The sequence below is a fragment of the Trachypithecus francoisi genome, unplaced genomic scaffold (genome assembly GCF_009764315.1).
Source record: "Trachypithecus francoisi isolate TF-2019V2 unplaced genomic scaffold, Tfra_2.0 Contig00615, whole genome shotgun sequence".
Lineage (NCBI taxonomy): Eukaryota > Metazoa > Chordata > Mammalia > Primates > Cercopithecidae > Trachypithecus > Trachypithecus francoisi.
In genome coordinates, this window is record NW_022680769.1 from 4292 (window position 1) to 21039 (window position 16748).

General features: G+C 40.3%; 1 long non-coding RNA gene across 2 annotated transcripts in view; it reads right to left on the reverse strand.

Annotated features, from left to right (window-relative positions):
• LOC117087145 overlaps positions 1–16748 on the reverse strand; it is a 23449-nt gene continuing 6701 nt past the window's right edge. For both annotated transcript variants that reach the window (XR_004438699.1, XR_004438700.1), the window contains 2 exons: positions 15124–15232; positions 1–46 (listed from right to left, as the gene is read on the reverse strand). This is a non-coding gene — a long non-coding RNA (uncharacterized LOC117087145). The remainder of the gene's footprint in view (positions 47–15123; positions 15233–16748) is intronic.

The following is a 16748-nucleotide window of genomic DNA, read 5'->3' on the forward strand; positions in this document are numbered from 1 at the left end:
CCCAGGAGTTTGAAACCAGCCCGGGCAACATGGCACAACCCAGTCTCTACAAAGAAATACAAAAATTAGCTGGGCATGGGGATGTGCACGTGTAATCCCATCCACTTCAGAATCTGGGGAGGGAGGATCATCTGAGCCCAGGGAGGTCAAAGCTGCAGTGTCATGAATGCACTATTGCACTACAGCATGGGTGACAGAGCGTGACCATCTCAAAAAAAAAAACAAAAAACCAAACATTAAAAATCATATATCTCCTCCCTTTAACCCCCCGCCCTCCAGCTTTTGGTTGTTTTACAGGTATTTCATTATTGGATGATGGTATTCACTTGAGTGACTAGTAGGGTAGGACACAAATACAATTGGTATCTTAATTGAATTGGGGGAATTGTTTCATTAAAACTGCATAAAACTGGCTGGGTGCCACGGCTCATGCCTGTACCCAACACTTTGAGAAGTCAAGGCAGGCAGTCACTTGAGGCCTGGAGTTTGAGACCAGCCGGGCCAACATGGCGAAACTCCGTGTCTACTGAAAATACAAAAATTAGCTGAGCATCATGGCCAGCCTGGCCAAGATGGTGAATCCCCATCTCTAATAAAAATACAAAAATTAGCCAGGCGTGGTGGCACGCAACTGTAGTCCCAGCTACTTGGGAGGCTGAGGCAAGAGAATTGCTTGAACCTGGGAGAAGGAGGTTGCAGTAAGCTGAGATCATGCCACTGCACTCCAGTCTGGGCAACAGAGTGAGACCCTGTCTCAGGAAAAAAAAAAAAAAAAAAAAAGAGTATAGGAGAGAAAAAAAAAGGCCAAGAAGTTAGGAAATTCCTGTGAAGGTCACAACCTAAGCCCTCTGGTGCATGGTAGGGTCGAGGGAAGGGTGTTAATCAAGACTACAGAGAACTTCCCCTCTGCAATACCTTACCTCTATCTCAACAGAGCTACAGTATAAAAATTGGATTCCAACTGAGAGAGCTGAAAGACAGTCTCCATTTAAGAAAGAACTGTTAAGGAAACCCCAACACAAAAGAGAAAACATGAATAAAGACTAGAAGAATTGAAGCTGCAACACCAACAGCACACAATGAACACGGCCTAACTCCTAGGCAGATGAACCTCAAACTTTACACTGAATGTGTATTCACCTCAGTTCCTATTATGGGATACATCATGTCCAGCTTTTTCTAACAAAAATTACAAGGCATGTTGAAAATAAAACAAAACATCTTCCAAAAAAAAAAAAAAGCAAGCATTGAAACCAGACCCAGATAAGGCAGAGGTTTTGGAATTATCAAGCTGTGACATTAAAATAACTGTGATACTGTGCTAAGGGTTTAATGTAAAAAGTGTACAACTTGCCACAAAATTGGCAACACCAGATGGGTGATATGAGCATAGATATGGAAATTCTAAGAAAGAATCAAAAAGAAATGCTAGAAATCAAAGATACTGTATTAGACATAAAGAATGCCTTTAGGCCGGGCACGGTGGCTCAAGCCTGTAATCCCAGCACTTTGGGAGGCCGAGACGGGTGGATCACGAGGTCAGGAGATCGAGACCATCCTGGCTAACACAGTGAAACCCCGTCTCTACTAAAAAATACAAAAAACTAGCGGGCGTGGGGGCGCCTGTAGTCCCAGCTACTCGGGAGGCTGAGGCAGGAGAATGGCGTAAACCCGGGAGGCGGAGCTTGCAGTGAGCTGAGATCCGGCCACTGCACTCCAGCCTGGGTGACAGAGTGAGACTCCGTCTCAAAAAAAAAAAAAAGAATGCCTTTAGTGGTCTCGCCGGTAGACTAGGAAAATCAAGGAAAGAATCAGTAACCCTGAAGCTGAGTCAACAGAAACCTCACAACTTGAAATGAAAAGAGAGGGGAAAAAAGTGAAACCAAATATCCAAGAACTCTGGGACGATTACAAGGTGTAATATACATGTAAAGAGAATACCAGAAGAAGAAGACAGAAATGACCAACAGAACTATTTGAAAATTAATCACTTACAAATTTTCTAAATAAATGGCAGACCCAAACTACAAGTCCCAGAAGCTCAGAGAACACTAATGAAGATTAAGTATGGAAAAAACCTACCCCTAGGCATATTATATCCAAACTGCAGAAAACAAAAGACAAAGAGAGATTATTGAAAGTAGCCAGAGGGGGAAACCACCTCACCTAAAAAGGAACAAGGAGAATAATGACAATGTATAATATTTCTCTTCAGCAATCACACAAACAAAGAGTAAAATGTTTAAGTTGTTAAAACAAAAAACAAAACAAAAAACCACACAGCTAGAATTTTGTATCCAGTGAAATTACCCTTCAAAAGTAAGGGAAAAACAAAGACTTTCAGAGACAAAAACTGACTGAATTTACCACCAATAGACCTACATTTCAAGAAATGTTAAAAGAAGGTCTTCAGAGGGAAGGAAAATGACATAAGTCAGAAATACCAAATCATGGCCAGGTATGATGGCTGTAATCCCAGCACTTTGGGATACTGAGGTCAGGAGTCTGTGACTAGCCTGGCCAACATAGTGAAACCCTATCTCTACTAAAAATAAAAAATTAGCCAGGAGTGGTGGCACGTACTTGTAATCCTAGCTACCCGCGAGGCTGAGGCAGGAGAATTGCTTGAACCCAGGAGGCGGTGTTTGCAGTGAGCTGAGATAGCGCCATTGCACTCCAGCGTGGGTGACAAGAGTAAGACTCAGTCTTAAAAAAAAAAAAAAAGAAATTACAAATCTTTGTAAAGAAGGGAAGAGAATGGAAAGTCATTTGTGGAGGAATAAAGATAAGATTTTTTTTAAAACCTAAAGTATTATATTGAATTATTAATCAGGAATAAACTAACTTTTCCTGTATCTATTCAATGTTCTACTGACAAAAAGATTAGAAAAGAAGCATTGAAAGTGTCTCTATTTGCAAAGTTTTTAAGGTTCTACTTGCTTTTTACAAAGTATTTTCTTTTTTTTTTTACAGACAGGTTCTTGCTTTAAAAAAGATAGCCTCAAACTCCTGGGCTCAAGCAATCCTCCCACTTCAGCCTCCCAAGTAGCTGGGACTACAGGTGTGTGCCACCATGCCTGGCTAATTTTATTTCTTGTAGAGACAGGGTCTCACTATGTTGCCTAGGCTTGTTTCGAACTCCTGGTCTCAAGTGATTCTCCCTCCTCAGCCTCTAAAAGTGCTGGGATTATAGGAGTGAGCCACCATGGCTGGCTTGTTTACACAGTAATTCTAAGCCATATACAATACAGCCACAAGAACTAATGAGTGAATCCACCAAGGTCACAAGATGAAGGCTAAGACATAAGAAACAATTGGTCAAGCATGGTGGCTCATGCCTGTAATCCCAGCACTTTGGGAGGCCAACGTGGGCAGATCACCTGCCGTTGGGAGTCTGAGACCAGCCTTACCAACATGGAGAAACTCCATCTCTACTAAAAATATAACATTAGCAGGGCTTGGTGGTGTGTATGCCTATAATTCCAGCTACTAGGGAGGCTGAGGCAAAAGAATCGCCTGAACTTGGGAGGCAGAGGTTGCAGTGAGCCAAGATCAAGCCATTGCACTCCAGCTCTGGCAACAAGAGTGACACTCTGCCTCAAAAAACACACACATACACACAAACACACACAACACACACACACACAAATTCTGTTTTCCTATATCAGCAACAAACATTTTAAAATAAAGTTTAAACAAAAACAATTCCATATATAATAGCCTCAAAACATAAAATATTTAGGAATAAATCTTACAACAGATGTGCAAGACCAGTATATGGCCAACTGAGTCACATAACTGAAAGACGACCTACATAAATATGAAGACAGATAAAACAGTCAGGGCACAGTGTTTCACACCCATAATCCAAACACTCTGGGAGACTGAGGCTGGAGGGTTGAACCCAGGAGTTCAAGACTAGCGTGGGCAACATGGCCAAGCCCCCTATCTACTAAAGATACAAAAAATTAGCCAGGTGTAGTGGCAAGCGCCTGTACTCCCAGCTATTCAGGAGACTGAGGTGGGAGGATGATTTGAGCCTGGGAGGCAGAAGTTGCAGTGAGACAAGCTCTCACTGCTGTACTCCAGCCTGGGTGATAGAACCAGACCCTGTCTCAAAAAAAAAAAAAAAAAAAAAGATAAAACATATTTATGAATCTGAAAATTGAACATTGTTACATTTCAAGTATTCCCAAATTTGTCCAAGCATAGTAAGAGCAGACTTTGAAACATAAACTTAAGAATATCCAAAGCCTTCTAGATAAGAAGAGTCTAATTGGGAGGCCAAGGCGGGAGGATCACCTGAGCTCAGCAGTTCAACACCAGCCTGAACAAAATAATGAGATCCCCACCTCTACAAAAAAAATTTTAAACTAGTAGGGCAGGGTGGTACATGCCAGTAGTCCCAGCTACTCAGATGGGTGAGGTGGAAGGATCACTTAAGCTCAGCAGGTCAAGGCTGCAGTAAGCTGTGATCATGTACTCCAGCCTGTGAAACAGAGTGAGACCCTCTTTCAAAACATAAAAAGAACAGAGTTGTAGTGGACATATACAACTTGGTTTTAGAACTTAGGAGTTAGCCGTTAGCTAGATAATGTGATATTGGTACAGGCAGTCACTGATGAGCTTTAACGTGCCACAAGAATCACCTAGATTTCTTGTCAAACACAAACTGCTGCATCCTGCACCTAGAGTCTCTCAATTAGTAAGTTTGAAGAGGAGGCAGAGAATCTGCTTTTCTAAAAGATTCCAGGTGATGATATGAGGTTAGATAACTAGATCACTGAACCAGAACAGAGATGAGAAATAGACACAAGTTTACACATCAATATAGCTTTTGATAAATGTGCTGAACAAATCCAGTAGGGAAAAGAAGTTGGGTTTTATTTTGGGGTTTGTTTGTTTGTTTGCTTTATGTAGAGACAGGGTCTCACTATGTCACCCAAGATGGTCTCAAACTCTACTAGGATTATAGACGGGAGTCACTGTGCTGGCCAAAAACCTTTTTTAAATGGTACTAGAATAACTGGATATTCACAGAGGAAGAAATGAGTCCTGACACCTACTCACCCCACATCTTAAAAATTAACTCAAAATGGAGATAGAACAGAAAAATAAACATTACACAATATCATGAAAATATAGGCAAAAATCTTTGCCACTTTGGGATAGGCATAGATTTCTTATAATGGACACAAAACCTACAAATCATAAAATGGAAATTTATAAACTGGAATGTATCAAGTTAAAAATGTTTGCTCCCTGTGAAACATTGTTAGTCAAGTGAATAAATAAGCTACACTCTGGGACTCTGTAGTCCCAGCTGCTTGGGAGGCTGAGGCATGAAAATTCCTTGAATCCCAGAGGTGGAGTTTGCAGTGAGCTTAGATCCCTCCACTGTACTCTAGCCTGGGTGACAGAGTGAGACTCTGTCTCCAAAAAAAAAAAGAAAAGAAAAACAGAACTTGTGTCCAAAATAAAGAACTTTTACATTTGAAATATAAGATATTAATGTGATTTTAACAAATACTCCAAGACATGTAGATGCCCAGGAAGTGCACGTAAGTGCAGTGAGTGCTCAGGATCATTAGTCACTATGGAAAGGAAAATTAAAACCACAATAAGCGGCCAGGTGCAGTGGCTCACACCTGCAATCCCAGCACTTTGGGAGCCTGAGACGGGCAGATCACAATGTCAGGATATCAAGACCATCCTGGCCATCATGGTGAAACCCCATCTCTACTAAAAGTACAAAAATCAGCTGGGTGTGGTGGCCCGTGCCTATAATCCCAGCTATTTGGGAGGCTGAGGCATGAGAATCGCTTGAACCCAGGAGGCGGAGGTTGCAGTGAGCCAAGATCGTGCTGCTGCACTCCAGCCTGGTGACAGAGCGAGACTCCATCTCAAAAACAAACAAACAAAAATCCCACAGTAAGCTACTACCAGCTATGAATTATAATAACTAAAACTAAAAGGACTGACGATAACAAGTATTGGAGAGGATATGGGGGAGGAGGTGAATTTACATATTGGTAGTGGAAATGTAAAAGGGAATAACTACTCTGGAAAACCCCTGGAAGTTTACAAAAAAGTTAACCACACCCTATTACTTCTCAGTTCCACTCCTAGGAACACAAAATCTATGTCCACCTATAAATATGTAAGCAAATTTTCATACCAGCTACACTCATTATAGCCCTAAACTAGAAAGAAACAACTCAGAAGGCCATCAGTAGTTAAATGGATACAAGGGGCCGGGCGCGGTGGCTCAAGCCTGTAATCCCAGCACTTTGGGAGACCGAGATGGGCAGATCACAAGGTCAGGAGATCGAGACCATCCTGGCTAACATGGTGAAACCTCGTCTCTACTAAAAAAATGCAAAAAACTAGCCGGGTGAGGTGGTGGGCGCCTATAGTCCCAGCTACTCAGGAGGCTGAGGCAGGAGAATGGTGTGAACCCAAAAGGCGGAGCTTGCAGTGAGCTGAGATCCAGCCACTGCACTCCAGTTTGGGTGACAGAGTGAGACTCCGTCTCAAAAAAAAAAAAAAAAAAAAGGATACAAGGATGGTGCTATACCCATACAACAGAACACGTCTTAGCAAAAACAAAATGAACTACTGATACTTGCAACAATACACATGCATCTCAAAATCATTACACTGACTACTGGCAGAAAAACAACAGAGTACATACTGTACAATTCCATATATAAAAATCTACAAAAGGGGCCAGGCACAGTGGCTCACATCTGTAATCCCAGAACTCTCGGAGGCCGAGGCAGGTGGATCACTTGAGGTCAGGAGTTTGAGATCAGCCTGGGAAATATGGTGAAACCCTGTCTCTACCAAAAATACAAAAAATTAGCTGGGTATGGTGATGTATGCCTGTAGTCCCAGCTACTTGGGAGTCTCAGGCAGGAGGATTGCTTCAGCCCAGGAGATGGAGGTTGCAGTCAGCCAAGATCATGCCACTCCACTCCAGCCTGGGCAACAGAGCAAGACTATGTCTCAAAAAAAAATTCACGCCTGTAATCCCAGCACTTTAGGAGGCCTCAAGTGGATCACCTGAGGTCAGGAGTTCGAGACCAGCCTAAAAATACAAAAATTAGCTGGGTGTGGTAGCATATTCCTGTAATCCCAGCTACTCGGGAAGCTGAATCAGGAGAATTGCTTGAACCCAGCAGGGCAGAGGTTGCAGTGAACCCAGATCATGCCACTGCACTCCAGTCTGGGTGACAGAACAAGACTCCATCTCAAAAAATACAAAAAGAACAGAGGCAAAACCAACAAGTGAACCACATGACATGTCAGAAGACAGAAAGGACTAAAGGAGAAAACGCAGCTGGAAAGGAGCCTATGGAAGGCTGGTATGAGGGGGAATGGCTTACTGCAAAAGAGCCACATTTAGGAAAAGACCTGAAGGCAGTGTAAGGAAGGGAACGTGTACTGCCAGGTCCCATCGTAACTCTATGTTTCTTTTTTTTTTTTTTTGAGAGGAGTCTCGCTCTGTCGCCAAGCTGGAGTGCAGTGGCCGGTCTCAGCTCACTGCAAGCTCCGCCTCCTGGGTTTACGCCATTCTCCGCCTCAGCCTCCGAGTAGCTGGGACTACAGGCGCCCGCCACCTCGCCGGCTAGTTTTTTTTTTTTTATTTTTTAGTAGAGACGGGGTTTCACCGTGTTAGCCAGGATGGTCTCGATCTCTGACCTCGTGATCGCCCGTCTCGGCCTCCCAAAGTGCTGGGATTACAGGCTTGAGCCACCGCACCCGGCCTCTATGTTTCATATTTTAAGGAAGTGACAGGCTGGTTTCCTTATTTGCCTAGTTTACATTCCCATTAGAAGCATGTGAGTATTCCAATTACTTCCAGTACTCAGAACGATTTGTTCTACTTCTGTTATTGTAGCCATCTGGGTGGGTAGGAAGTAGTATCTAATCCTGCTTTTGAATTGCATTTTCCTAATGACAAATGTTGAGCATGTTTTCATGTGCTTGTTGGCCTATTGCCTATCTTCTTTGGAGAAATGTCTATTCAAATCCTTTGTCAATTTCTCACTGAATTGTCTTCACTGAGTTGTAAGAGTTCATTATGTATTCTGAATACTAGACCCATAGATGTGTGATTTGTGCATAATTCTCCCATTCTGTGCATGGTTAACCTTGCTTCTTTTGATGCAGTTTTTAATTTTGATGAGGTCCAACTTATAGATTATGTCTCTCCTTACCTCTGCTTGTGCTGTGAAACCATTTGAGAAGATTTATTCCTCTATTTCCTTGTAAAAGTTATTTATCTTTACTTCTTACAATTAGGTCTTTAACTCATTTTGAGTCAATGTTTACATATGGTGTAAGGAAAAAGACTAACTTCATTCTTTTGCATGGAGATATCCTTTTCTTCCAGGATCATTTTTTGAAATGACTATTCTTTCCTCCATTGACCTGACTTGGCTCCCTTGTCAATAAACAATGAACCATACATGTTGGACTCTTGATTCTACTTCATGAATAAGTGTGGGTCCATCCTTACGTCAGTATCACAATCTTGATAACTGCATCTTCCTAGCAAGTTTTGAAATCGGAAAACATGAACCATCCTACTTTCTAGGTTTTTTTTAAAAACCACTTTATTGTACTATGACTGATATACAAAAACCCATATATATTGGATGTATACAACTTGATGACTTTGGATACACCCCTAAAACTATCAACACAGTCCAGACAATGAACATATGTATCACCTGCAAAAGCTTCCTCCTGCTATCTTTGTGTATGTGTATTTGGACAGCACATAAGTTCCACCCTCTTACGAAACTTTTAACTATGGTGTTACAACAATAGGTACTCTGTTGTACAGTAGATCTCTAGGAGTTTATCATCTTGTATAACCAAAACTTTATACCCTGTGACTAATAACTCTGTCTAGGAAAACTGGGAGATATTAGCCAGCAAACTGTCTAAGTTTTTTTTCTTGTTTACTTATTTTGGCAATTCTGACTCCATTGCATAGCTGTATATATTTTAGGATCCACATGTCAATTTCTGTCATAAAGCCAGCTGAAACGGATAGGGTCACAGTGACTCTACATCAATTCCAAAGATACGACTACCTTGACAATATTAAGTGTTCTGATCCATAAATCTGGGATGTCTTTCAATTTATTTAAATGAAATATAATTTCATTCATGATATTTTCCAGTGTTCTCGGTACAAATGTTACACTTTTGTTAAATTCATTCATATATATACATGTGTGTGCATATATATGTGTGTGTGTGTATATATATATATATTTTGAGATGGAGTCTCACTGTGTCATGCAGGCTGGAGTGCAGTGGTACAATCTTGGCTCACTGCAACCTCTGACTCTGGGTTCAAGCAATTCTCCAGCCTCATCCTCCTGAGTAGCTGGGACCACAGGCATGCATCACCACATCCAGCCCAATTTTTGAATTTTTAGTAGAGACCAGGTTTCACCATGTTGGCCAGGGTGGTATCGAACTCCTGACCTCAGGAGATCTGCCCACACTGGCCTCTCAAAGTGCTGGGAGCAGGGATTACACGAGTGATCCACTGTGCCCAGCCTCATTCCTATATATTTTTATTGATACTATTATAAACGGATTTTCTTAACTTTGATTTTGGAATAATTGCATACATACATAAATACAATTTTTTATAATCATTAATTCTTCTATATTGGCAAACAAATTTATTAGCCATAATACTGTGTGTGTGTGTGTGTGTGTGTGTGTGTGTGTTCCTTGGCAGTGGTGCAATCTCAGCTCACTGCAACTTCCACCTCCTGGGTTCAAGTGCTCAGCCTCTTGGGTAGCTGGGACCACAGGTGCATGCCACCACACCCAGCTAAGTTTTGTATTTTTGGTACAGACAAGGTTTCGCCATGTTGCTCAGGCTGGTCTCCAACTCCTGGCCTCAAGTGATCCACCCACCTTGGCCTCTCAAAGTGCTGGGATTACAGGCGTGAGCCACAATGCCCAGCCTTTTTTTTTTTTCCTAAGATAGTGTCTCAAACCATTGCCCAGGCTGGAGCACAGTGGCACAATCACAGCTCATTGCAGCCCTGACTACACAGGATCAAGTCATCCTCTTACCTCCTCATTAGTAGCTGGGACCACAGACTCATGCCAACACTCCCAGCTACTTTTTTTTCTTTTTTGGTAGAGAGTGGGCCTCACTATGTTGCCCAGGCTGGGCTTGAATTCCTAGGCTCAAGTCATCCTACCTCAGCTTCCCAAATTACTAAGATTAAAAGCATGAGCCACTATGCTTGGCCCCAGGTATTTTCTATAGTCAAGATCCTATCATTGCCTAATAGAGGTACTGTTTGTTCTTCCTTTCCAATCTTCACGCCTTTTATTTCATTTTCATTTTCCTGCTTAATTGACTGGGAACAACCTCCATTACAAAGCTAAATAGAGATGTAAAGAGTGGACATCTTGTTTCTCATCTTTGGAGAAAAGCTTTAAGCCTTTTCCCATTAACTATGTTAGCTCTGGGCTTTTGTACATGGGCTTAAGGTTTGTAGCAGGTTAAGAAAACTGCTTTCTATTCGTATTTTATTGTTTTCATCCTGTTGCATTTTCAGGAAATGTCTGTTCTGCATCTATTAGAATGATCATGAAGTAATCGTCCATAATTACAGGAACAGAATATGCTCCCTTAATTGATTTTCCTTTATTGAGCTAGCCTGGCACTCTTGAGATAAATCCCACTTGGTTACAATGTATACTGCCTTTTCTATGTTGCTGCATTTGGTTTTCTAGTTGTTTCCACCCCTATGTGCACAGGAAACATTCGTTTATATGTTTTTGAGTTTGTCTCATTTTGCTATCATTGAAACACTGCTCTTGAAGAGTACCTTCAGAAATGTTCCCTCATCGGTTACTTTTGGAAAACTTTGTGAACCACTGGTGTCAATTCTTAGACAAATGTTTGGTAGACTCAACCATGAAAACCACCTAAGCCCAACCTTTTTGTTTTGTTTTGTTTTGTTTGAAACAGGTTCTCGCTGTCACCCAGGCTAGAGAGCAGTGGTGTGATCATAGTTCACCACACAATACCATGCCTGGCAAATTTTCTAAAAATTTTTTGTAGAGAAGGGTCTTGCTATGTTGCCCAGGCGGGTCTTGAACTCCTGATCTCAGGGAATCCTCCCACCTTGGTCTCCCAAAGCACTGGGATTACAGGCAAGAGCCACTGCACCTGACCTCCACCTATTTTTATAGGAAGTTTTTGGGTTATTGATTTTATCTCTTTATGAGTAAAGAGAGGAGAGGTGAGTAAGTGCAGGGAGACAGAAAGAGAGAGAGAGAGAAAGGAAGAGAGATTTTTTTTCTTTATTTCTTTTTTTTTTCATTGGGGGAGGTGTTACGGGATGGAGAATTGCTCTGTTGCTCAGGCTACAGTGCAGTGGTGCAATCTCAGCTCACTGAAACCTCCACCTCCCAGGTTCAACTGTTCCTCTTCCTCAGTCTCCTGACTAGCTGGGACTACAGGCATGCACCATCATGCCTGGCTAATTTTTGTATTTTTAGTAGACACAGGGTTTCAGCATGTTGATCAGGCTGGTCTCAAACTCCTGACCTTGTTGTGATCCACCTGCCTCAGCCTCCCAAAGTGCAGGGATTACAGGCATGAGCCACCGTACCTAGCCAAGATTTTTTTCTTTTTCAGATTTTCTATTTCTTCTTAAGTAAAATTTAGTAGTTTGTATTTCTATTTGAAGTTCAACATTCATCTAAGTTTTCTAATTTGTCCGCATTCAGTTATTCTTAACTTTTCCTTATAATTCTTTTTATTTCTGTAAGTTCAACAGATATGTTCCTCTTTCATTCATGATTTTACTAATTTCAATCTTCTTTTTTTATTTTGGTTAGTATATCTAAAAGTTTATCATTTTCTGTATTTTGGCTTGTTGAATTTTTATATTCTCCTTTTATATTCTATTTCATTTATCTCTATTCTAATGTTTACCATTTCCTTAGTTCTAGTGATTTTAGGTTTAATTTGCTCTTTCCTTGTTTTTAAGAAAGTTGGGTTTTAGAAAGTTAGGTTACTGATTTAAGATCTTTACTCTTTCTCAATGTGGGCATTTATGGCTATAAATTCTGTCTTAACACTGTTTTAGCTATATGCCATAAATTTTAGTATGTTTTGTTTGTTTATCCTATACAAAGTATTCTCTAATTTTCCTTTTCATTTCTTCTCTGTCCCTCTGAATGTTTAGGCTTGTGTTGTTTACTTTCCACCTATTAAAAAAATTCCCAAATATCTCTCTGTTACTTTTTTTTTTTTTTTTGAGATGGAGTTCCATTCTTCTTACCCAGGCTGGAGTGCAATGGCACGATCTCAGCTCACCACAACTTCCGTCTCCCAGGTTCAAGTGATTCTCCTACCTCAGCCTCCCAAGTAGCTGGGATTACAGGCATGTGCCACCATGCCTGGCTAAATTTTTTGTATTTTTAGTAGAGATGGGGTTTTACCATGTTTGCCAGGCTGGTCTCAAACTCCTGACCTCAGGTGATCTGCCAGGCTCAGCCTTCCAAAGTGCTGGGATTACAGGCCTGAGCCACCATGCCCTGCCACTGTTATTGTTTTTGAGGATGAAAAAAAATCCCTTTATTTTTTTATTTCATGGAACATTTTACAGGAACAGTTTTTGAAGTTCAGACAAATTGTGATTTACAGAAAATTCAAGGGGAAAACTGAGAGACATGAGGTAATCCCGGGGATCAACAACAGCTTTTAATATTTCTACTTATTCAAAATTTTTTCTGGTGAGTTTGTTTTTTTAAATTATAGTAGGGACACTTAAGATGGTATCTAGCCACTTACATTTTTAAGTATACAACACTTAATTTTTTGACTATTGGGAAAATGTGGTACAGCAGGTTTCAAGAGCTTATTTATCTTGATTAAAGAAACCTTGTGCCCATTGAATAGTGTCTCCCCATCTCCTGTACACCCAGCCACTTGCAATCACCATTGTACTTTCTGTCTATGAATCTGACTGCTCTAGCCACCTCTATACATGCAACCATATAGTACAGTATGGCTGACATTCTGCTATTTTCTATATGTCTTATATCTCCTTTATTCCTCTATTCTTCTATTACTGCATAATTTGCTATTAAATAGATATTTTCCAGGATAGCTTTTCAATTCCCTTGTTGATTTTTTACTCAATATATATTTTTTCAGTTATTTTCTTACTGAATTCCCTGGGAATTAAGTAACATCATAATTTGTAACAACTTTAAACTGGATTAATATCAATTCAATTACAACACTACACAGAACTGTGCTCTATACCTCCATTCACCTCTCAACCATGATAATGTGAATACAACAAAACATGATAATAGAGCACACTGAAATCACAAACTTAGAAATAATACCCAGAACTACAACACCTTGCCCAAGGTTGACAAAAACTAATCTGAGATATAAATGTCCAAAAAAGAGATGCAAGTTCAAACCCCATCCAAGAGAGTATAAGAAAAAAGACAATAGTGAATGACAGACATAGAGACAATTCAAATACACATCAAACAAATGCCTCAATACAGAAAAAAAGTATACCACACTACTTAAAAATATGCTATAAAACAATAAAATACTTTGAGATGTGATAGAACAGAATTCAGAATTACAAAAACTAAAAACTGAAGTGTTAGACTTGAAGACTACAATGAAAATGAAAACATTAAGTTCAGAATAGCAAAGTCAAAAGGAAGAAGAATTCAACCCATGAGTCTTCAGGAGTATTTTTTAAAACAAAAGGAAAGAAATATGCCAAAAGGACATGAAAGTCAATAAGTGATCCATCTTATTGGTTTAATCTGGATTTTGCATATGTCTAAACTTTAATTAAAAGGTTTATATCTTTTAAAAATTAATAAAAGTTCTACATCATCAGTTAATGGCAACTAATTACATTTCACAGACAATCCTAATTCTTAACAATGAAACAAAAAAATCATATAGGACTTGATTCTTCCTAACATATTGACTTCTTAGCCTATAAATCACCCCTCACTAACTCTGCTCTGCTCTAACAGCTACTCCTCAAACACAGAAACCCTATTCCCCATTTAGGGCCTGTGCACATGTTGTTCACTCTTGTTGGAATGCCCTTCCTCAAACAGTCCAATGACCTAAGGCCTCTACGTGTCTGGACAAATGTTATCTACATAGAAAAGAATCCCTGAACACTCTACATATGTGAAGGTGCCTATTTTTGTTTACTGACCTTTGTATTTCATGCCTGATGTGATTTATCTGTTTGTTTTCATGTGAATTTTATGTCTTCCTTAACATACTCAAATCTCATAATGACAGAAACATTACTCAGTATTACTACACTGTTTGTGTCAAGCATGGCCCCAGGCAGAGAGTATTCAAGTATTTGCCATATATACAAACAAACGTATTTTAGGGAATTGGGCCATATATATGAATCTATGTGCAATTGTGGATTGCAATATGTGGATTTTAATCCAAAATCTATGTAAAATGATGGCATCCTGGAAGGACAGTGCTTGTCCCTCAGCTGGGAGGGAAAGAGAAGAAAAATAACATGGTGAGTAGGTACTGAAAGAAACACAGAGTTCACTGGCTGTCTCACACTGAAATACTCATTTCTTCTCCACATCACAAGCCCCCTCACTGAAAAAGGAACTTTATGACCAATGAAAGTGTTTAATGGTGCTGCCATTCCTGACTCAATAAAGCTCAAATCACTTCAATAAACACAAGGAAAACAAATTTAAGCCAGGCCTGGTGGCTCACGCCTGTGAGCCAGCACTCTGGGAGGCTGAGGTGAGTGGACTGCTTGAGCCTAGGAATTTTGAGACCAACCTGGGCAACATAATGAGACCCCCACCTCTAAACAAAAGAAAGAAGAGAGAGAGTGAGAGAAGAAAGAAGGAAGGAAGGAAGGAAGGAAGGAAGGAAGGAAGGAAGGAAGGAAGGAAGAAAGAAAGAAAGAAAGAAAGAAAGAAAGAAAGACAGGCTAGTTTCTTGAAAGGCAGCCCTGAAAATCACAATGGAAAAAGCACACATCCTACAGATGAGAAACACATCCAGTGAGACCAAGTTACCATAGTTCTTCACCATCACCTCCTGGTACAAGGTCTTCTGAAACAGGTCAAGGTATTCCCACTCCTGATGGGAGAAGTCTAGGGCCACATCCCTGAACATTAGGAATTCCTGAAACAGCAAACCCACATATTACTGGGGAAATTGAAGAAAAGACTTAGAAAATGAAAGACTGCATTGCAGCAGAAGGGCAATATAACCAGTGCATAGACTAGAAATCTGTGCTATCAGGGGAGGGGAATTCAGCAGAATGTCTACGTATTTTTGAGGAAGACTACAACACAGAAAAAACTTTCTGCCTGCTTTGGGACACTTCTTAAATATCTGACCCTTTTGAAAATGACAAAATTAATAAAGTTCTTCTGTTAAATCCTTATTACATATGTAATAAAGAGGTATCTGCCTCATAAATTCTCAATGAATGTGTGCTAATTGAGAATATTTTCACTTCGAAGGAATTTAAAAATTTAATCATGAGACATTTTATCTAAAATATGGTATACAGTCTCAATTTTAGAAAACTATTCACAAGGCCAGGCGCGGTGGCTCAAGCCTGTAATCCCAGCACTTTGGGAGGCCGAGGTGGGCGGATCACGAGGTCAGAAGATCGAGACCATCCTGGCTAACATGGTGAAACCCTGTCTCTACTAAAAAAAAATACAAAAAACTAGCTGGGGGAGGTGGCGGGCACCTGTAGTCCCAGCTACTTGGGAGGCTGAGGCAGGAGAATGGTGTGAACCCGGGAGAGGGAGCTTGCAGTGAACTGAGATAGTGCCACTGCACTCCAGCCTGAGCAACAGAGTGAGACTCCGTCTCAAAAAAAAAAAAAAAAAACTATTCATAAAATTAATAATGTCTTTAAGCATCACGTATTTCATTATGTCAAATCTTACCATAAGCATTTTTCTTTCTTTTGACAAAACAAAAGGATTCTTGGGCACGTAACATCATTATTTTATGGTATTTATTTTTCAGGGTTTTCTATCCAAATCCATGACCTCTGTGTTTATAAGTTTCAATCCAACAGACTAATTCACACAAAGCATGTGATTTTACCCTACACGAAGGTTTAGATCCTTCAATGCCATTTTTCACTTTGCCGAGCTGAAAAACTCAGGTATCTGGAAAATTTCAAAGACTTCTCATGAATGGTCAAATGGAACCACTGCCTTGGCCTCAACAAATGACAAAGCTGACCTGAAATGTGTATATCTGCACATCAAAGAACTTGACTGCTTTCCCACATGTCACTGCCCAAAATAGAAAAATGGGCACATAGAGGACATTGAGTAATTTGGTCAATAATGACAGGAGTGCTAGTGAATTTACAGTGGCCCACAGAGGGAGGATGCCAGGTGAAATGGCACACATTTGACAGGAAGAGCAAGAACTGAGGAACTGATTAACTGAGCACTCTCTCATGGTAAATATCTTTAGGGAAGATGATGACAAGACTTACATGGCCTAAAAAATAACATATACACATCAACATGAAGAGAAGTATTGACTTACACAAGTCATTGTTTTAGACAAGCAAGAGCCAATCAGTGCTCAGGATTTCTCTACCAGAGAAGTAGATTTGGGAGAACCCAGATCTGAAAGAAGAGAAGATCTTGAGATCTTTAGT